The sequence below is a fragment of the Oryx dammah genome, unplaced genomic scaffold (assembly GCF_014754425.2).
Source record: "Oryx dammah isolate SB20612 unplaced genomic scaffold, SCBI_Odam_1.1 HiC_scaffold_24, whole genome shotgun sequence".
Taxonomy (NCBI): domain Eukaryota; kingdom Metazoa; phylum Chordata; class Mammalia; order Artiodactyla; family Bovidae; genus Oryx; species Oryx dammah.
The window spans coordinates 34,433,307-34,450,543 of record NW_024070208.1 but is presented as its reverse complement, the minus strand read 5'-3'; positions in this window follow the sequence as shown (position 1 = coordinate 34,450,543).

Here is a 17,237-nt window from a genome sequence, read left to right as displayed (position 1 = left end):
GGCCTTTGAACTGAATCAGTATTTAAAAATAAATTGGTCAGTAGAGTTGGAGGGAGGGAGGGAAGGATGGTTTTGGAAGATGGACCTTTCAGAAAAAGCAATTAACTTGAGCCGAGGCAAGGGCACAAAAAAGCCAGAGGCTTGGGAGAATTTCAGAACATTGTGCATGACTGAGTAGACGAGCCCGAGAGGGGCTTTGAAAGTGCGGCTGGAGAGGTAATGAGGGGCCACAGCGCATGCCGCACAAAGGGCTTCTCATGCCCCACAAAGGAATCCAGATTTTTTTTTTTTCCTTTAGGCATAAGGGAGCCATTGAAGGGTTTCAAACAGGCAGCGATGTAATCAGATTTACTCTTTGGAAATAAGACCTCCTGATTAGTTAATGAGCTTGTATTTCTTTTCTTGCATGTAAACCATTGTTTTATTGTTTGGTCTTTAGACTCTCTTTTTGATTGAAATAACAAAGTGGCTGGAGTTAAGAGGCTGTGCCACTTAAACTTCCGAAGTCTTGGTTTCATCTGCTTTTAAAAATGGTGATATTATCTGCTTTACCACTGAGTTCGGGGTAAGAGTGAAGTGAAATGAAGGCAGAGAAACTGGCTGGAGGTACTATGGTTATTGGTCTGCCTTCTAGACTCTATCAGTTAGCTGGTACCAAGCAGGTTACAGATCAATTCATATTTATTTCAGTGGAGAAAGTGAAAGTGAAAGGTGTTCAGTCATGTCTGACTCTTTGCGACCCCATGGACTACACAGTCAATGGAATTTTCCAGGCCAGAATACTGGAGTTCCCCTCTCCAGGATCTTCCCAACCCAGGAATCAAACCTGGGTCTCCTGCATTGCAGGAGGATTCTTTACCAGCTGAGCCACGAGGGAAGCCCTAATGGGGAAAGGATAGTCTTTTCAACGAAAGATGCTGGAACAATTGGATATTCATGTGCAAAACATATGTATGGAGTTACTCCCTTACCCCACACCATACATAAAATACTTCCTCAAAAGGGATCATAGATCTAAATGCTAAGCCCTAAATCTGTAAAATTTCTAAAGGAAAACGTAGAAATATGGGAGAAGATCTCCGTGGCCTTGAATTAGGCAAAGGTATTTTACATATGACCCCAAATCAAAATTCATGAAACTGACAAACTGGGTTTCGTTAAAGTCAGAACTCTAGCTTTTCAAAACGTATCATTAAGTAAATACAAAGACAAGTCTCAGGCTGAGACACATATTTGCAAGTCATATAAGTGATAAAGACTTGTGGCTCAAAGAACTCCACAACTCCATGGAGAACTTTGTAACTCCACAGAAAGAAGACAGACAGTCCAATAAAAATTGGACAAGAAGCTTGAACAAAAAAACTCACCAAAAAATATGTTATGGATAAGAAATAAGCACACGAAAGCTGTTCAGTATTATCAGTGATTAGGAATGCACACATATTTGTCAAACGAACAAAATATAGACAACTTTATAAGTATCAGCTGTGTCTCTTTCAGGTGAGAAAGAGAAAATGACTCTATCAATATTAGTCAAGTGAGCCTCAAATGAGTTAATTCAAACAATTTACATCATGGTAAAATTTTAATCTAACATATTTGTATATTTGAGGTAAATTTGGTAAATTTCTTCTTAAATTATTTGGATAACATCTCAGTTTAAGAATTTCAGAGATGTTGTAGCATGCTATCTTCTCTCTTGGCCGTTAGAATGTCTGTGTGTTTTGAGAATTCAAACCTCAAGCAGTTTTGGTTCAGTACTATCCTGAGCCCGTGTATTCACCTCCCATTTTTACTGAGAGCCTGGCATTTTGTACAAAGAGGAGTCATTTCATACGACAGAGAAAGTAAATGAGAGGGATTTTAGCAGACAAACCATTTCAACACATCTCCAGAAGACAGAAAGCAGATGGACAGGGCAGCAAAAGAAGATAAATCACTAGCAAAAATAAAAATTAAATGTAAACACATGTCAAGTACAAGCCCAAAGGTTTTATGATTAGATCTAAAAGACAATGTAATCAGAACAAACAAAACAGGGGAAAAAGAAAAGAGTTACAAAAATGGTACATATTTACTTGTAGTGAGCCTTTAGTGTTTGTCTTCTGCAATTGTAGCTAGCAGTCATGAGAGAAATAGTGATTGTCCACACTTTAAACCCATAAGCATTGGGTGTACATCACATATAAAAGTGAAATATAATGAAAATTTTTATTATAAAATGTGAGCCTGACTCTTGCTTTTTAATGTATTTAATCCATGTTGGATTATCAACAATACTATTTGCAGTGGATAATACATACCTAAGCCATTTCCATGTGCTTTTTATTTTTTTAAATAAAATTTACACAACAAAAAACTTTTATAATGCACAGTTCAATGGTTTTTAGTATATTTGCAGAGTTGTGCTTTTATCACCACTGTCCAATTCCAGAATATTTTCATCCCCCCAAATGAAAACTTGTTAACGGTCATTTCCCAATTTCATCTACTAATCTCCTTTCTGTCTTTATAGATTTGCCTGTTCAGGACATTTCATATACATGGAGGTAATACAGTAAGTGGCTTTTTTTTGGGGGGAGGGGTCTGGCTTCTTTCACTTAGCATAATGTTTTCAACGTTTGTTCATGTTGTAACATGTATCAGTATTCATTCCCTTTAAGGCTGAGTAATATTCAATTATTGGACAGGTCACAGTGTATTTATCTGTTCATCTGTTCATGGACAATTGAGTTGTTTCCACTTTTTGCCTATGATGCACAATGTTGCTATTCATATTAACATATAAGCTTTCATGTCAAAATCTATTTTCAGTTCTCTTGGATACATTCCTAGGAATGGAATTGCTGGGCTATATGGTAACTTTATGACTAACTTTTTTAGGAACTACTGTTTTCACAATGGTTGTTCATTTTATATTCCCATCAGCAGTATATGATGACTTTATTTTCTCTGCATTCTTGCGAACACCTATTATTTTCCTTTAAAAGTAGTAATTCTTATAGTGAAATGTGTCTGCTGTTTTTAGTGTGCATGAAATGATAAATCATTTTGGATTTGACTTGCATTTCCCTAATGACTAGTGATGTTGAGCATCTTTTCATATGCTTATTGGTCATTTGTATGTCTTCTTTGGAGGAATGTCTATTTAGATCACTTGCCCATTTTTAAACTGACTTATTTATCTTCTTCTTACTGAGTTGTAAGAAATATTTTACGTATTTTGGATACTAGACCCTTATCAGATACATGATTTACAATTTTTTTTTTTTTACCATTCTATGGGTTGCCTTTTTATTCTCTTTATAGTTTGCTTTGATGTAGAAAAGCTTCCCATGTTGATGAAATTCAATTTGTCTAATTTTGCTTTGTTTACTTGTACTTTGGAGGTCATCTCTAAAAAACTATTGCCCAAGGTCATACAGACTGATGTGCATGTTTTCTTTGAAATTTGTTATACTTTTAGCTCTTAAATTTGGACTTAATGTTTAAATAAATTGTGAGGCAGAGGTCCAAATTTCACTCATTGGCATGTGGTTAATCAGTTGTCCTGGCATCATTTGTTAAAATGATGTGCCTCTGGGGAAACCTGAGATAATGAATACTAACTAAATTTATTGCAGTAATCATTTTCACAATATACAATAAGTCATTTTGCTATATACCTTAAACCTATGCAATGCTGTTATGTCAATTACATCTTGGTGAAACTAGGAGGGGAATAATAAAAAAGAGAAAGATTACAAAGTAAATTCATTTCTTAAAAAAACTAGGAGTGCACTGATCTACAGTCTGTCATAATTTCTTTATTGTGGGTAAAGTATTTTCCTATCTTTGTATTAACAGCTGAGTTATCCAAAGTATTCTATGCAAACCTTTAAATACAAAACCACTTTAGACATGCTAACTTGGGCTTCTCATCAATGTGTTAAAATGCTACAATATTTTGTATATTAACATTCTAAATTTCCCTACTTATCTCATTGTGGACCAGTAACCAGTGGTCTGCAGACCAGCAACAGTGAAGGAGCCCACCAGGAGCTCTTCCCTGAACAAAGCTGTTACACATACAAGACTCCTGTGTCCCCTTCCATGAGGGACCCTCAAGCTACAGCCAGGCAACCCCTCACCGCCTATTCAGAACAGTCACCTGCTTCTTTCACGCATTATTGATTCACACCTGCAGTCAATGAATAAGAATTACAGGATGACAATTTAGAGCACCCAAAGGAAGTAAACAGAGCAGTTGACTCTGGAGTGAAAAAAAAAAAAAGAAGATTTAAGGAACAGAAGAGAATTTTAGAAAAAAATTTAACTGAATCATTAGAGATTCAACAAGAGATATTAGAGAATTTCTCTGATTCAAGTAAATTTCCTTTGAAAACATAAAAAGAATGTCATGTCTTGAAAAAGAGAGCAAAGGAAAGCATTTGGAAATGAAAACTATGATTGTCAAAAAAATTTTCTCAAAGGAAAGAATTCCAAATTTAATCAAAATAACTTAAAGGGAAAAATTAAAGAGTGAATGAGATGGGGAAGTATTTTAAAAGAATTTAGAGAAGTAGAAACCCAAGATGTCTACTATCTGACTAGTGGGAGTTCTAAATAAGAGGTAACAGAGAAAAGGAAGGACTGGAGATCATTCTTTTAGAGTGTGAGGACTTTTCTCAGGAATGGAAATGTTGTGTCTTCTGAGTGAATGGGGCCATGGAATTCTAAACAGGATGAAAGAAGTTAAAGGGCCCTTGACCCATCTTTGTGAAAGTTTAGAACAGTGATAATAAACAGGGGTCCTAACAGTATTCCAAAGAGGAAAAAGCAGATCATCAAGAAGCAGATTTCAGCTGGTGTCAGTTTTCTTCATCAGCCACACGTACATCAGAAAATATTGAAGCCATGCCTTCAAATGCAGGGGGGAAATGATTTTATAGCTTCAAAAATTGGCACAAACAATCAACTGTGCAAGAGAAATAAATGTGTTTTAAGTGATACTGGAAGTTCATCTCTCACAGCTGTTTTTCTCCAGAAATTTACTGGAGAATTTGGAGAAAGGGCTTCCCAAGTGGCGCTAGTGGTAAAGAACCCACCTGCCAATGCAGGAGACATGGGTTTGATCCCAGGTTGGGAAGATCCCCTGGAGGAGGGCATGGCAACCCACTCCAGTATTCTTGCCTGGAGAAGCCCATGGACAAAGGAGCCTGATGGGCTACAGTCCAGAGGGTTGCAAAGAATTGGACACGACTGAGCGACTTAGCATGCATGTATATGTATGCATTGAAGGAGAAAACTCATTGCAGAAGTTATGGTAGGGCCTGGAACATTGCAAGGCGGAAGGCTCAGGATGACAGCTTGTACATTTGTCCCAGAGAATACCTACTTAAAATTAGAAAGATTAGGGACTCTGGGAAAAGGAGGACTTTGTGAAGTTAGTGTGGTAAGCAGATACATTTTGTTGTTGTTGTTCAGCTGCTAAGTGGTGTCCCACTCTTTGTGACTCTGTGGACTGCAGCATCCCAGGTTTCCCTGTCCGACACTACCTCCTAGAATCTGCTCAAACTCAAGTCCATTGAGTCGGTGATGCCATCCAACCATCTCATCCTCTGTTGCTGCCTTCTCCTCCTGCCTTCAGTCTTTCTCAGCATCAGGGTCTTTTCCAATGAGCTGGCCCTTCACAACAAGAGGCCAAAGTATTGGAGCTTCAGCTTCAGCATCAGTCCTTCCAATGAATATTCAGGATGATTTCCTTTTGGATTGACTGCTTTGATCTCCTTGCTGTCCAACGGACTCTCAAGAGTCTTCTCCAGCACCACAGTTCAAAAGCATCAATTTTTCGGCACTCAAATAAATTTTAGGGTACAGCAAAGATATGTTATGCCTTTTCCAACAAGAGGGATAAAAACTCAAGGTGGGGGTAGTGAAAAGATATGGAGAACGGCTCAAGTGTGATGCTTGACTGTATGAGCTTTGAGCATCTACTGCAGGTACAGAAAGGAGGTTCATTTGACTCTGTCGTGAGCCCCACTTCTCTTGGACACCACCACAGTTCTGCACTGGACACTTAGAGAAGGGAGTGTTGCCCAGGAAACTCACCAGCTCTGCAGCAGCAGTGTTTGCATATTCATAAAGGCTACTCTTGACTTTCTACTTTTAGAATCAACCTGCAGACATCAAAAGTAATTATAGTTGCAGAATAAAAAGTAAAATATTAACAGCCTTAATGAACTCATAACTGTCAGAAGTTGTCAGCAAACAAGGGCAAGGGGAAGGAAGTTGCAAGGCATTTTATATGGGGCGAGAGAGTCAAAACCATTGACAAAAGCTGATGAAACAAAGGAGTAGGAGTGTGTTGCTTAACATGGCAAAAAATAACCACTGTAAGAATTTTTTGAGTATAGAATTGTCAAAAATTGAGAGGATGAAAATGGTAAAGGTGGTTCTGTAAGATAAATCTTTATATTTGTATCGGGAAGTCTAGAAGTATTGTTTTAAATGGATTGGTCACTTATGTTTCTGAGAAATGTCCAGAGAGACAATGGGGATTGAGTGGGACTGGGGCTGAAAATGTAGGGTGACTGCAGATGGCCAGAAGGGTCTTTTGGGGTAGAAATGTTCTAAAATTGGATTGTAATGATGCTTACACAACTCTGTATGTTTACTAAAATCCATTTGATTGTACACTTAAAATAAGTGAATTTTGCACATACCTTATCTATGTTTTAAAAAGACCTGATAAAAATAGATGGGTCAAAGGACAGATGTAAAAGCACATTCTTTAGATAATGTTAATGTTGCTAGGTAATCAACAGGAGCAAAAATAGATATTTTCAAGAATCATTTAGAAGCAGTGGGACATGGTGAGAAAGTGGAGGCTATCACTTATCATTTACACCTTTCTATATTATTTTGATTTTTTTATCATAAAATGTTTTAAACACTTAGATTCCTTGATGCAAAAAAATTCTCATTTTTAATCTTTTAGAATGTAAATTTGATTAATGTTGCCATCAGATAAATGAGCCGATTTTTGTCCTCCTAAAGACCAGAGCCAAGTGGTAGACTCTTTTTTAAACCACCATCGGTAGCCGGATGGAGGCAGGAACTTGGCTGAACATAGAAGTGTACAGCACTCCGAAAATAGAACCTTGCAAAGGGAACAAGCAACTGACCATGCGGGGAACAACATTTGGTACAGCTGTGCTAAGTGGTTGCCATGGATTAACAGATCAAACATAAATAATTTTCAGGGAAGCAAGTGCCCTAGAAAACGAGATGACAAGTGAACTCGCTAATGTTCTCAGCTGTCTTCATCTGTTTGTGTAAGAACGATGCCAAAGTAACCCCCGCTATGCCTGGGTTCTGAGCCTCACGGGGCAGCCTTCTCAATCAAACTGTAGGGTGGCTGTTGAGAGACTGTCAACTCTGCAGAACAAATATCAGGGAGATTTTGAGATGCGGAGTGTTAGGTGGATCCAGGGGCTTCGAGCTACAGGCTGAGGACCTTGCAGCTGGTCTTGTCACCGACACTGGGCACCATGGTCACTACAGAGTGTGTGGGAGTATTTCATTATCATTCCGTTGGGGAACCAGAGAATTCAAGAGGTGGACTTCTTAAAGTCACGCGCTATGTCGGTAACAACACTGAACCCACTGAGGGACTGCAAGCAGCCAAGCAACGAGAGACGGGGCGTGCTATCCTTGGGCCAGCTCCACTGTATTTGGTTCTCATACATAGTCTTCCTATTAACAGTCTTCGCTCATTTTTTCAGAATCCTATTTTTATTTAAAAGTGGCCTTCAGCCAGTTTGAAATTGAATTCTAAGAGAAAGCCAGTCATAAGCCTTAGAAGTTGGAGACTGACGCTCTCCTGGGTCTGTTTGTGAACCCTGGGGGCTTCTTTCTCTCAGACATGAGGGGGTACATGTGAGATCCCCACCAGCTATTAATACAAATGTTCACGTGCCAGGAGCCAGGCAGGATGCAAAGCTTCAGGGGCGCAAAATAGTGGCCTTGCAGAGTTACACAGGCATATTAATAAAACTGAAACTAGCGATGGGGACCAGCGTACTGAGTCTCGTGTGCTCTGTGTGTGTGTGTGTGTGTAGTTTAGTTCTGGTCCTTTGACGTTAGGTATGGGAACCCAGCAGTGTGTATGAAGGTGTGTGTCTGGGATTGTGTGTGTGTGTCTGGGGGGTGGATTGTGTGTGTGTCCAGGGGCACGCAGATGACACTCAACATCTTAAACATCGAATTAGGAAACTGTGACTAAGACTGAATTACTGTCGCTCTCCCCTCACTCATTTATACCCCCTTTTCCATCCCTACCTGCCCCAGGTCAAGGTGATCACTGAGCTCAAAGATTCCACAACGCCCCGAGTCTATCACCACCCAAGTTCCCTACCGGGACACACGTTATCCAGATACAAAACCCCAAATAGGAACATCCCTGATCGTCCAGAGGTTAGGACTCTTTCCACTATAGGGGACACAGGTTTGGCCTCTGGCCAGGGGTATAAGATTCCACACACCACGAGGCATGGCCAAAAACAATGAGAAAAAAAAAAGAATAACAATGTCTTATCCATTTAAAATAAATAAATAAAGCTCCAAAGCAGGTAAAGGAGGTGGTCTTCCGTTCTGGACCTTCATCCTTGAAAGTTACAGGAAGACACTCAAAATCTCCCTTCACCTTTGTTCCAGCCCAATCACTTTCTTCTTCAAAAAAGGGAGAAGATTTGGAATAGTTATCATGATTTTCCCTTAGGCTCTATTTTCTTATGCTCACTTTAACTGGAAATATATCTTTTGCCTACCGTTTCTTTTTATTGAAATATCTAAACAGCCAAAGTAAATAAGACTTTTTTTATTTTCCCTTTTCTTTAAAAATTAAAAACTGGAGTTCCATAAAAAGTGAAAGTGGGGGACAGAGACTCATCAGAGAAATACTGCAAGAGGATTGCTCAGAACTAAGAGTCACTGGTTTCTGTATTGAAAAGGCCAACAAAGTGGCCAAGGAATTAAGAAACACAACTGTATCAGAGCATGTTGTCAAATTTTTTCAGAATTCCAAGACAAAGAGAAGCTCCTGAAATCTTCTAAAGATGAAAAAAAGAAGATGGAGAAAATGGAAGCCAGAAAGCAATGGAGCAATGGCTTTGACATTCTAAAGAAAATATTTTCATCCTGAAATTATTAACCAAGCATAACTATAAATCAAGTGTGAGGTCATGTGCTGATTTCTTATTTCCTTTATTCCTCGTCTTCCTCTTTATTGGTGAAAATTATCTTCTGGTATCTTTTTGTGAGAAAAAGCTCATAGAAGCCTATGGCTTTTTACTATAAGGGACACATTTCATTTATTTTTTATTTTTGAATGTACAAGTTCTCAAAAAAAAAAGTGATCATTCTCCAGTTTACTTCTAAACAGTGATGAAGATTGTCTAAGCTCTGGGCATTTCCAGTTGTTCTTGACCTCAGTTTTCGAGAATATTCAGTGAGGAAGCAATCTGGAGGGAGTCGTGGACAAGGAGAAGGCTCAAGAAGAAATCACCTAGGAGATGCAGTCGGCTAGTGGCTGCAAAGAACATGCCAGACCCACCAAGACACTGGAATTCAAACTAACAGATGAAATTTGCACAGCCTTATGTAAGTAAAATTTCATGGACAGAGGCGCCTGGTAGGCTTCAGTCCATGGGGTCGCAAAGGGTTGGACATGACTGAGCAAATTCACTTTCCTTTCTCAGATAAGGCAGTGGAAAGAAGAAGCAGAAGACACAAAGGCTGACCTCGCTGTGACTGGCAGAGCATCCTGTGCCCATCTGTTTGGGTTTACTGAGTTGTCCTTTGCCAGCAAAGTTAGGGAAATGCATGAAGACAATTCCATCCCCTCTCAGGCAGGCAGGATAACCAGAAAGGGAATGTAATAAACTGATTCATGGAAACGGTGGGGGTGTATCCTGTAAAAATTCAAGGCCAGCACATCTAAGGCCAGGATTGACTTCTTCAGTAAAATTTTGCTGAGTTTCCCAAGACAGCATGTCTCCTTTTTGCTTCTTTCCCAGAAGCATCCCAACCCAAAAAGCCTTTGGAAATGATGTCCTGTGCCAATTTCTTAATCCCAAAACTCTACAGCAGATTATGCTAAAATAATGTCATTAGAAACGCTAGACTAGATTCTCAATTGATTGACTTATAAGTTGATATGAAGTCAACTGCAACTATAAAATTGGACAGTAAATCCTAATCGTGTCTCTTGAGCAACAGCAAAAAAAAAAAAAGGTGGTGGAGGAACCCTTCAGGAAAGTCTGGGCTTCTTAGTGTCTCACAAATCATGCCGTTTGGACTTCCTGAGTAAAATAGCAAGGTTCTCCCTTGTTGCTTTGACCTCCCCAGCCACGGGTCCCAGGGCTAGAAGAGGTAACCCTGAGCCCCATTTATGTGTCAGAGCCCCCATGGGAACCACCCGTTCATCCAAGGGCCACCACCTCACACAGTGCAGAGACTTTGCACAGAGCAGTGGGGCACCCACAGGGGCCCCCAAGGATCCTGAAACACCCAGAGGTGAGCAACATGAGGAAAAAAGTCAGGTTCCCCTGGGCTTGATGGGGAGGCGAGAGGAGGGCGGGTGACCAGACCCCAGTAGCAACGTTCTTAGACAGACAGTCATTACGTGAATGGTAGGGCCAACACGGGGAGTGGAGAAAGGGGCAAACCCATTTCTCCCCTCCTGCGGTCCATCCTATGGCCAGGCCCAAACTGGCTGAGAGGGAGCTGAAAAACGGAGTTCACAGGGGTCAGTCTCCCAGGACTCAGACTGAAGAGAGGAAAGGATAGGGAATGTGGGAAGGAAGGGAAAAATGGGGAGAAGCCAACAGAACTGGCTTGTGAGCCAAAATGGTTTCCTTATATAACACTTGGAATTGATTTTTCAGACGCTTGAAAAGCATGTGTATTTACACGTGCATATTTGTGTATGTAAAATAGAGATCACACACACCGCATGAATCATTTTGCATCTCCAAAGTGACCTCAATTTGCATATAGCCATAAAGACACAACACTTTAGGTGATACACTTATGACTGTTATAGCATCCTCTGCTCCACAAGAGGGGCCTGGAATGAGGGCCTGGGTGTTTGTATTGTCAACAGCTCAGTGACTGAGTGAGTGGACATGAAGTTCTGAGAACCAGATATTTCAATAGTCAACATCAGTCATGCTCCTCTAAGGAAAAATTCACTGAAGCAGATTTTTTTCCTTCTGGTGATGAGGGTGGAGCCTCAATAATGGGAAGGTTTTTCCAGTAGTCATGTACAGATATGAGAGCTGGACCATGAAGAAGGCTGAGTGCCAAAGAATTGATGTTTTCAAATTGCAGTACTGGAGAAGACTCTTGAGAGTCCCTTGGATAGCCAGGAGATCAAATCAGTCAATCCTAAAGGAAATCAATCTTGAATATTCACTGGAAGGACTGATGCTGAAGTTGAAGCTCCAACACTTTGGCCACCTGATGTGAAGAGCCAACTCACTGGAAAAGATGCTGGGATAGATTGAGGGCAAGAGGAGAAGGGGGCAGCAGAGGATGAGATGGTTGGATGGCATCACCAACTCCATGGACATGAGTTTGAGCAAGCTCCAGGAGTTGATGATGGACGGGAAAGCCTGGCATGTCCATGGGGTCCATGGGGTCGCACTCCCCATGGGTTCTGCTGCAGTCCATGGAGTTGCAAAGAGTCAGACATGACTTAGCGACTGAACAATGACAACATTATACAAATAATACTGAATTAATTTTAAATAAAAGATCAGATATCTTTTAGAATGACTGATACTTTCTATAATATCTAAAGCCATTTTTAAGACATTGGATCAAGTCTTATCTTGATTAAATTACAAACTACTTTTGAAAAACGAATACTGCAAATAAATAAATAAATAAACCCTTCTGCTTTATTTTATGCACAGAGATCATCTGGATATTTCCATTCACTTTATTGAATTAAAACCAGCTCATCCTCCAGGAAGCAAAAGTAGCTGCCATATGAGTTTGCTAGCCAAAAGCTGCATGAATAAAACCTCATGAAGAATTTCTGAAATTTTCCTTGAACTAAAAATAATCAAAGGGTTGTGGATGACTAGATTGCTGATAAGTTCACCCCAGCAGACATTCTAGAAGCTCTGCAGATAATCATCTGTTCCCACAATAAATTTCATACAGTTAACCCATAAGGAATTTCACTCTCTGAAGTGATGAATGTTTTGATTAATGCCAAAATTCTCTTTTAAAGTTCAAGTAGGAAGCACCCCCCTGGAGAAGGAAATGGCAGTCCACTCTGGTATTCTTGCTGGAAAAGTCCCATGGACAGAGGAACCTGGCAGTCTATCGTCCATGGGGTTGAAAAAGTCTGACACGACTGAGCAACGGAGCACAGGAAGCAACTAGCGGGATAACTTGGGATACTATGGAAAAATGAGGTATGGAAATAGACGAGTCCCCACGCTTGTGACTGGTAACTGTAGGATGAAACGTGGTCGTGGTGTCTCTTATGTGGATGAACCTCAAAGCTCATGATTCTTAGTGGTGACGTGAATGGAACCTTTCTTTAGATGCTTTCCTCTGGGGACAGTGAACTGGTTCCAAACAGCTCTGGCCAGAGATAATTTACCCAGTGACAAATATTCTATCATAAGGCTTTTTATTCCTGGAGTACTGAATCCCAAGGAGTCTCTGCAGGACTGACTTAAATGACACTTGCTGAGCAAGATGCTTCCTGAATGTTTCTCCTGGCCTGGAAAATGATTTGTGGGGAGAAAGGATGCTTGTGCTTCCCTGGGCAGCAAAGACCACGAGTGACTGATAAGCTCCAATCGCAGCAGCTTTGTCTCCATCCAAGGCATTCAGAGATGCTGCAGGACAGAGAGACAGACAGAGAGAACTAGACCTAATGTCCCCAAGGTACTAATTCATCATGGAAAAGACAAAACATTTCTGTAACTGTGATACAGCATCCTTTGGCAGTTAAGTTTTATTTCATGCTTACCAAAATATAGATTTTTAAACTTATCCTAACAAAAGTATTGACTTTGTCCTCTTTTAAACATCATCCCTGTACTTCTGTCATGGTCCAGGGGTTAAGAATCCTCCTGCCAGTACAGGGGACATGGGTTTGATCCCTGGTCTGGGAAGATCCCACATGCCTCAGAGCAACGAACTGCTGAAGCCCAAATGCTTTAGAACTTGTGCGCTGCAACAAGAGAAGCCACTGCAAGAAGAAACCTGAGCACCACAACTAGAGAGAGGACCCCACTCCCTGCAACTAGAAAAAGCCTGCACAGCAATGAAGACCAAAAACAGCCAGAAAGAAATAATAAATTTAAAAAAAATGTCCCCAGTATGAGCTGCTGAATCCTGTGACAAGTGAGATACTCTGAAAGCTGTCTCCTCATCCCTCATCAAGAGCAGAACTTCCATGGAAACATTCACAGTTGGTTTATGCCTGCAGACAACTCAAGTGGAGAACAGGACCTGATGCCCCCATAAGGCTGGCTGAATGCCAGTACAGAAATGACTGCTGACATGGCCAAGGAAAAGTCTCTAGGTGAAGACCATCCTTGCCATGCCCCACGGCAGGAATTCCACAGTCTCACATGAATCCTTGCAAGGAAATCAAACCAGTCAATCCTAAAGGAAATCAACCCTGATATTTGTTGGAAGGACTGAAGCTGAAGCTAAAGCTCCATTGCTTTGGCCACCTGATGTGAAGAGCCAATTCATTGGAAAAGACCCTGATGCTGGGAAAGATTGAGGGCAGGAGGAGGAGGGGACGACAGAGGATGAGATGGTTGGATGGCATCACTTACTCAATGGACATGAGTTTGAGCAGATTCTAGGAGGTAGTGAAGGATAGGGAATTCTGGCGTGCTGCAGTCTATGGAGTGGCAAAGAGTCAGACATGACTTAGCAACTGAACAACAGCAACAACAAGGAGCAGACCTGTACCTTTTTAATCTCCAAATTCAGCTCAGGTCTAACCTGATGAATGACACATTTTCATCCAACAAATGAATAAAATACACTGTTTCATCACCCAAAGTCCCTTGTGATTAATCTAACATGATCCCCTCAGGATTTGCCACCAGGAAAATGTCTCTTTTAAGGAGTTTATAAGCACCTTACACTAGAATCAAAATTATTAAACCACTAAGCTTAGCATCATGGGAAATAGATGGGGAAACAGTGGAAACAGTGTCAGACTTTATTTGTTTGAGCTCCAAAGTCACTGCAGATAGTGACTGCAGCCATGAAATTAAAAGACGCTTACTCCTTGGAAGAAAAGTTATGACCAACCTAGATAGTATATTCAAAAGCAGAGACATTACTTTGCCAACAAAGATCCGTCTAGTCAAGGCTATGGTTTTTCCAGTGGTCACGTATGGATGTGAGAGTTGGACTGTGAAGAAGGCTGAGCACCGAAGAACTGGTGTTTCTGAACTGTGGTGTTGGAGAAGACTCTTGAGAGTCCCTTGGACTGCAAGAAGATCCAACCAGTCCATCCTGAAGGAGATCAGCCCTGGGTGTTCTTTGGAAGGAATGATGCTAAAGCTGAAACTCCGATACTTTGGCCACCTCATGCGAAGAGTTGACTCATTGGAAAAGACTCTGATGCTGGGAGGGATTGGGGGCAGGAGGAGAAGGGGACGACAGAGGATGAGATGGTTGGATAGCATCACTGACTCGATGGACGTGAGTCTGAGTGAACTCCGGGAGATGGTGATGGACAGGGAGGCCTGGCATGCTGCGATTCATGGGGTTGCAAAGAGTCAGACACAAATGAGCGACTGAACTGAACTGACTGAAGCTTAGCATTTTGCTCTGACTGCCAAATCAGAACCAAATACTGTATTCAGTAACAGTAACTAGACAAGCCCTTACAATCAGAGTGTTTTCTGATTTTGGTTTATTATACCTACTATTTCTTTCTGTTTTATTCTAAGCTGCCTCAAATTGGGGAAAATGGCAAGTGTTAAATAAAATGTGGAGACGTGGGCTGAGTTGACTGATCCATCATTTCAGGGTGTCCTGTTCCTCTTCCAGGGGCCATAGACTAAGTTTCTTCCTCTCACTGGGAAGCCAAGGGAGTGTTGTCTGGGTCCTGGGGGTCAGGAGGGTTTTGCATTCCTCCCCCAGGGCAGCTGCTTCTGCCCTTTCCCCTCCAGAACAAAGGGTATGTGGGTGGGCTTTGGGCCGGTCCCAGGGGCAGCTGCTCTCCTCTGTCCCCAGCCCTGAGGAGTTCCAGGGGTGGGCGCTGCCTTTCCATCTGGGCTTCTGGCTGAGGGGCATGCTAGCCCACGTGGGACTTGGGAGTCAGGCTTTTCGCTTGTCTGTGTGGTGTTGCCTTCTCTTCTCAGTGCTCGCAATCCAGCCTCTCCTGGAAGGGCTGATCCCTCTTTGAAATTCTGTTTACTCGGTAGCCTTGAAACCCAGCTCCCTGACGGCTTCCAGAAGAATCTTGCTTTTGTAGATCATCTAACTTTTTGTCATGGCTGGGGGAAGCAAATGATGCTCTTCTGCGGTTTTCTACTTCCTAAGTGGAAGCAGAATCACCCAGGTGACAGTTTGAACCACCATTGGGGTGTTCTGGGATAGCCGTAGAGCCCTGGTTCCCATCCCTCCCTGCCTTCCTTGTATCCAGCTGGGGCCCGGCTCTGATCCTTTGCCAGAGTTCACATTCTGATCAAACCCATGACCTGAGCGTATTAGCCCCATGCCCGCAGCACCAGCATAACCAGCGCCCTGATGTGAAATCAGATTACACCCCGGGGGAGGACCAGAACCCCTACACAGCCACGGCCTTTCACACCAGGGCTGCCTTTTGGCTAGAGCCTCATGAATTCTCACAACAGACACTTCGAAAAGCAATAGGTAAGTTTTATGTATGTGCTAAGTCTCTCAGCCCAGTCCAACTCCATGGACTGTAGCCTGCCAGGCTTACGTAGTACTGTACAAAGAGAAACAGAGATGAATCGTTTCTATAATGAATGTGGAGTAATTAGATCAACAGTGTCAACCCAAAGAATTTAATCGGAGCCCCTGTGACACTGGTTCTAAAGTCACCATGAATTTTCTTGGTTTTGATCAGTACCTGACAAAGTCACATTTCTTCTCGAACTTTTTGATTCAAGAAAATGTTGATATATGATAAATCTATATGGAAAATGAAGATTTGGTACCTTCCTGAAAGCATTTTTTTTTTTCAGGTTATGGAGGCCATTATAATGGTATCTTTGCTAATAATTGGCTCTCTGGCTGTCTTTGTTTTCTATGTTAACTTGTCCTTGGGTGGTTACTGTTTCTGGTTGGTGTTATATATGTCTGGAGAAAGCAAGCAAAATGTCCATTTGATCTTTCCTACTCCAACAATGAGATTAATACCAGCTTTCCTAAAGTTGCTTGAAGATTATACAGAACAAAAATCATACTGCTTAAACTTTTGAAGTAACTAGTCTCTAAAGAGCCTCTTGGTGAAGGTGAAAGAGGAGAGTGAAAAAGTTGGCTTAAAACTCAACATTCAGAAAACTAAGATAATGGCATCTGGTCCCATCTCTTCATGGCAATGGAAACAGTGACAGACTTTATTTTTTGGGCTCCAAAATCACTGCAGATGGTGATTGTAGCCATGAGATTAAAAGACCCTTGCTCCTTGGAAGAAAAGCTATGACAAACCTAGACAGCATATTAAAAACCAGAGATATTACTTTGCCAACAAAGGTCCATCTAGTCAAAGCTATGGTTTTTCCAGTAGTCATGCATGGATGTGAGAATTGGACTATAAAGAAAGCTGAGTGCCAAATAGTTGATTCTTTTGAACTGTGGTGTTAGAGAAGACTCTTGAGAGTCCCTTGGACTGCAAGAAGATCCAATCAGTCCATCCTAAAGGAAATCGGTCCTGAATAGTCATTGGAAGGACTGATGCTGAAGCTGAAACTCCAGTACTTTGGCCACCTGTTATGAAGAGCTGACTCATTAGAAAAGGCTCTGGTGCTCAGAAACAGTGAAGGCAGGAGGAGAAGGGTATGACAGAGGATGAGATAGTTGGATGGCATCACCGACTCAATGGACTTGAGTTTGAGCAAGCTCCAGGAGATGGTGAAGGAAAGGGAAGCCTGGTGTGCTGCTGCAGTTCACGGGGTCACAAAGAGTCGAACACAATTGAGTGACTGAACAGCCACAGTCTCCAGTTT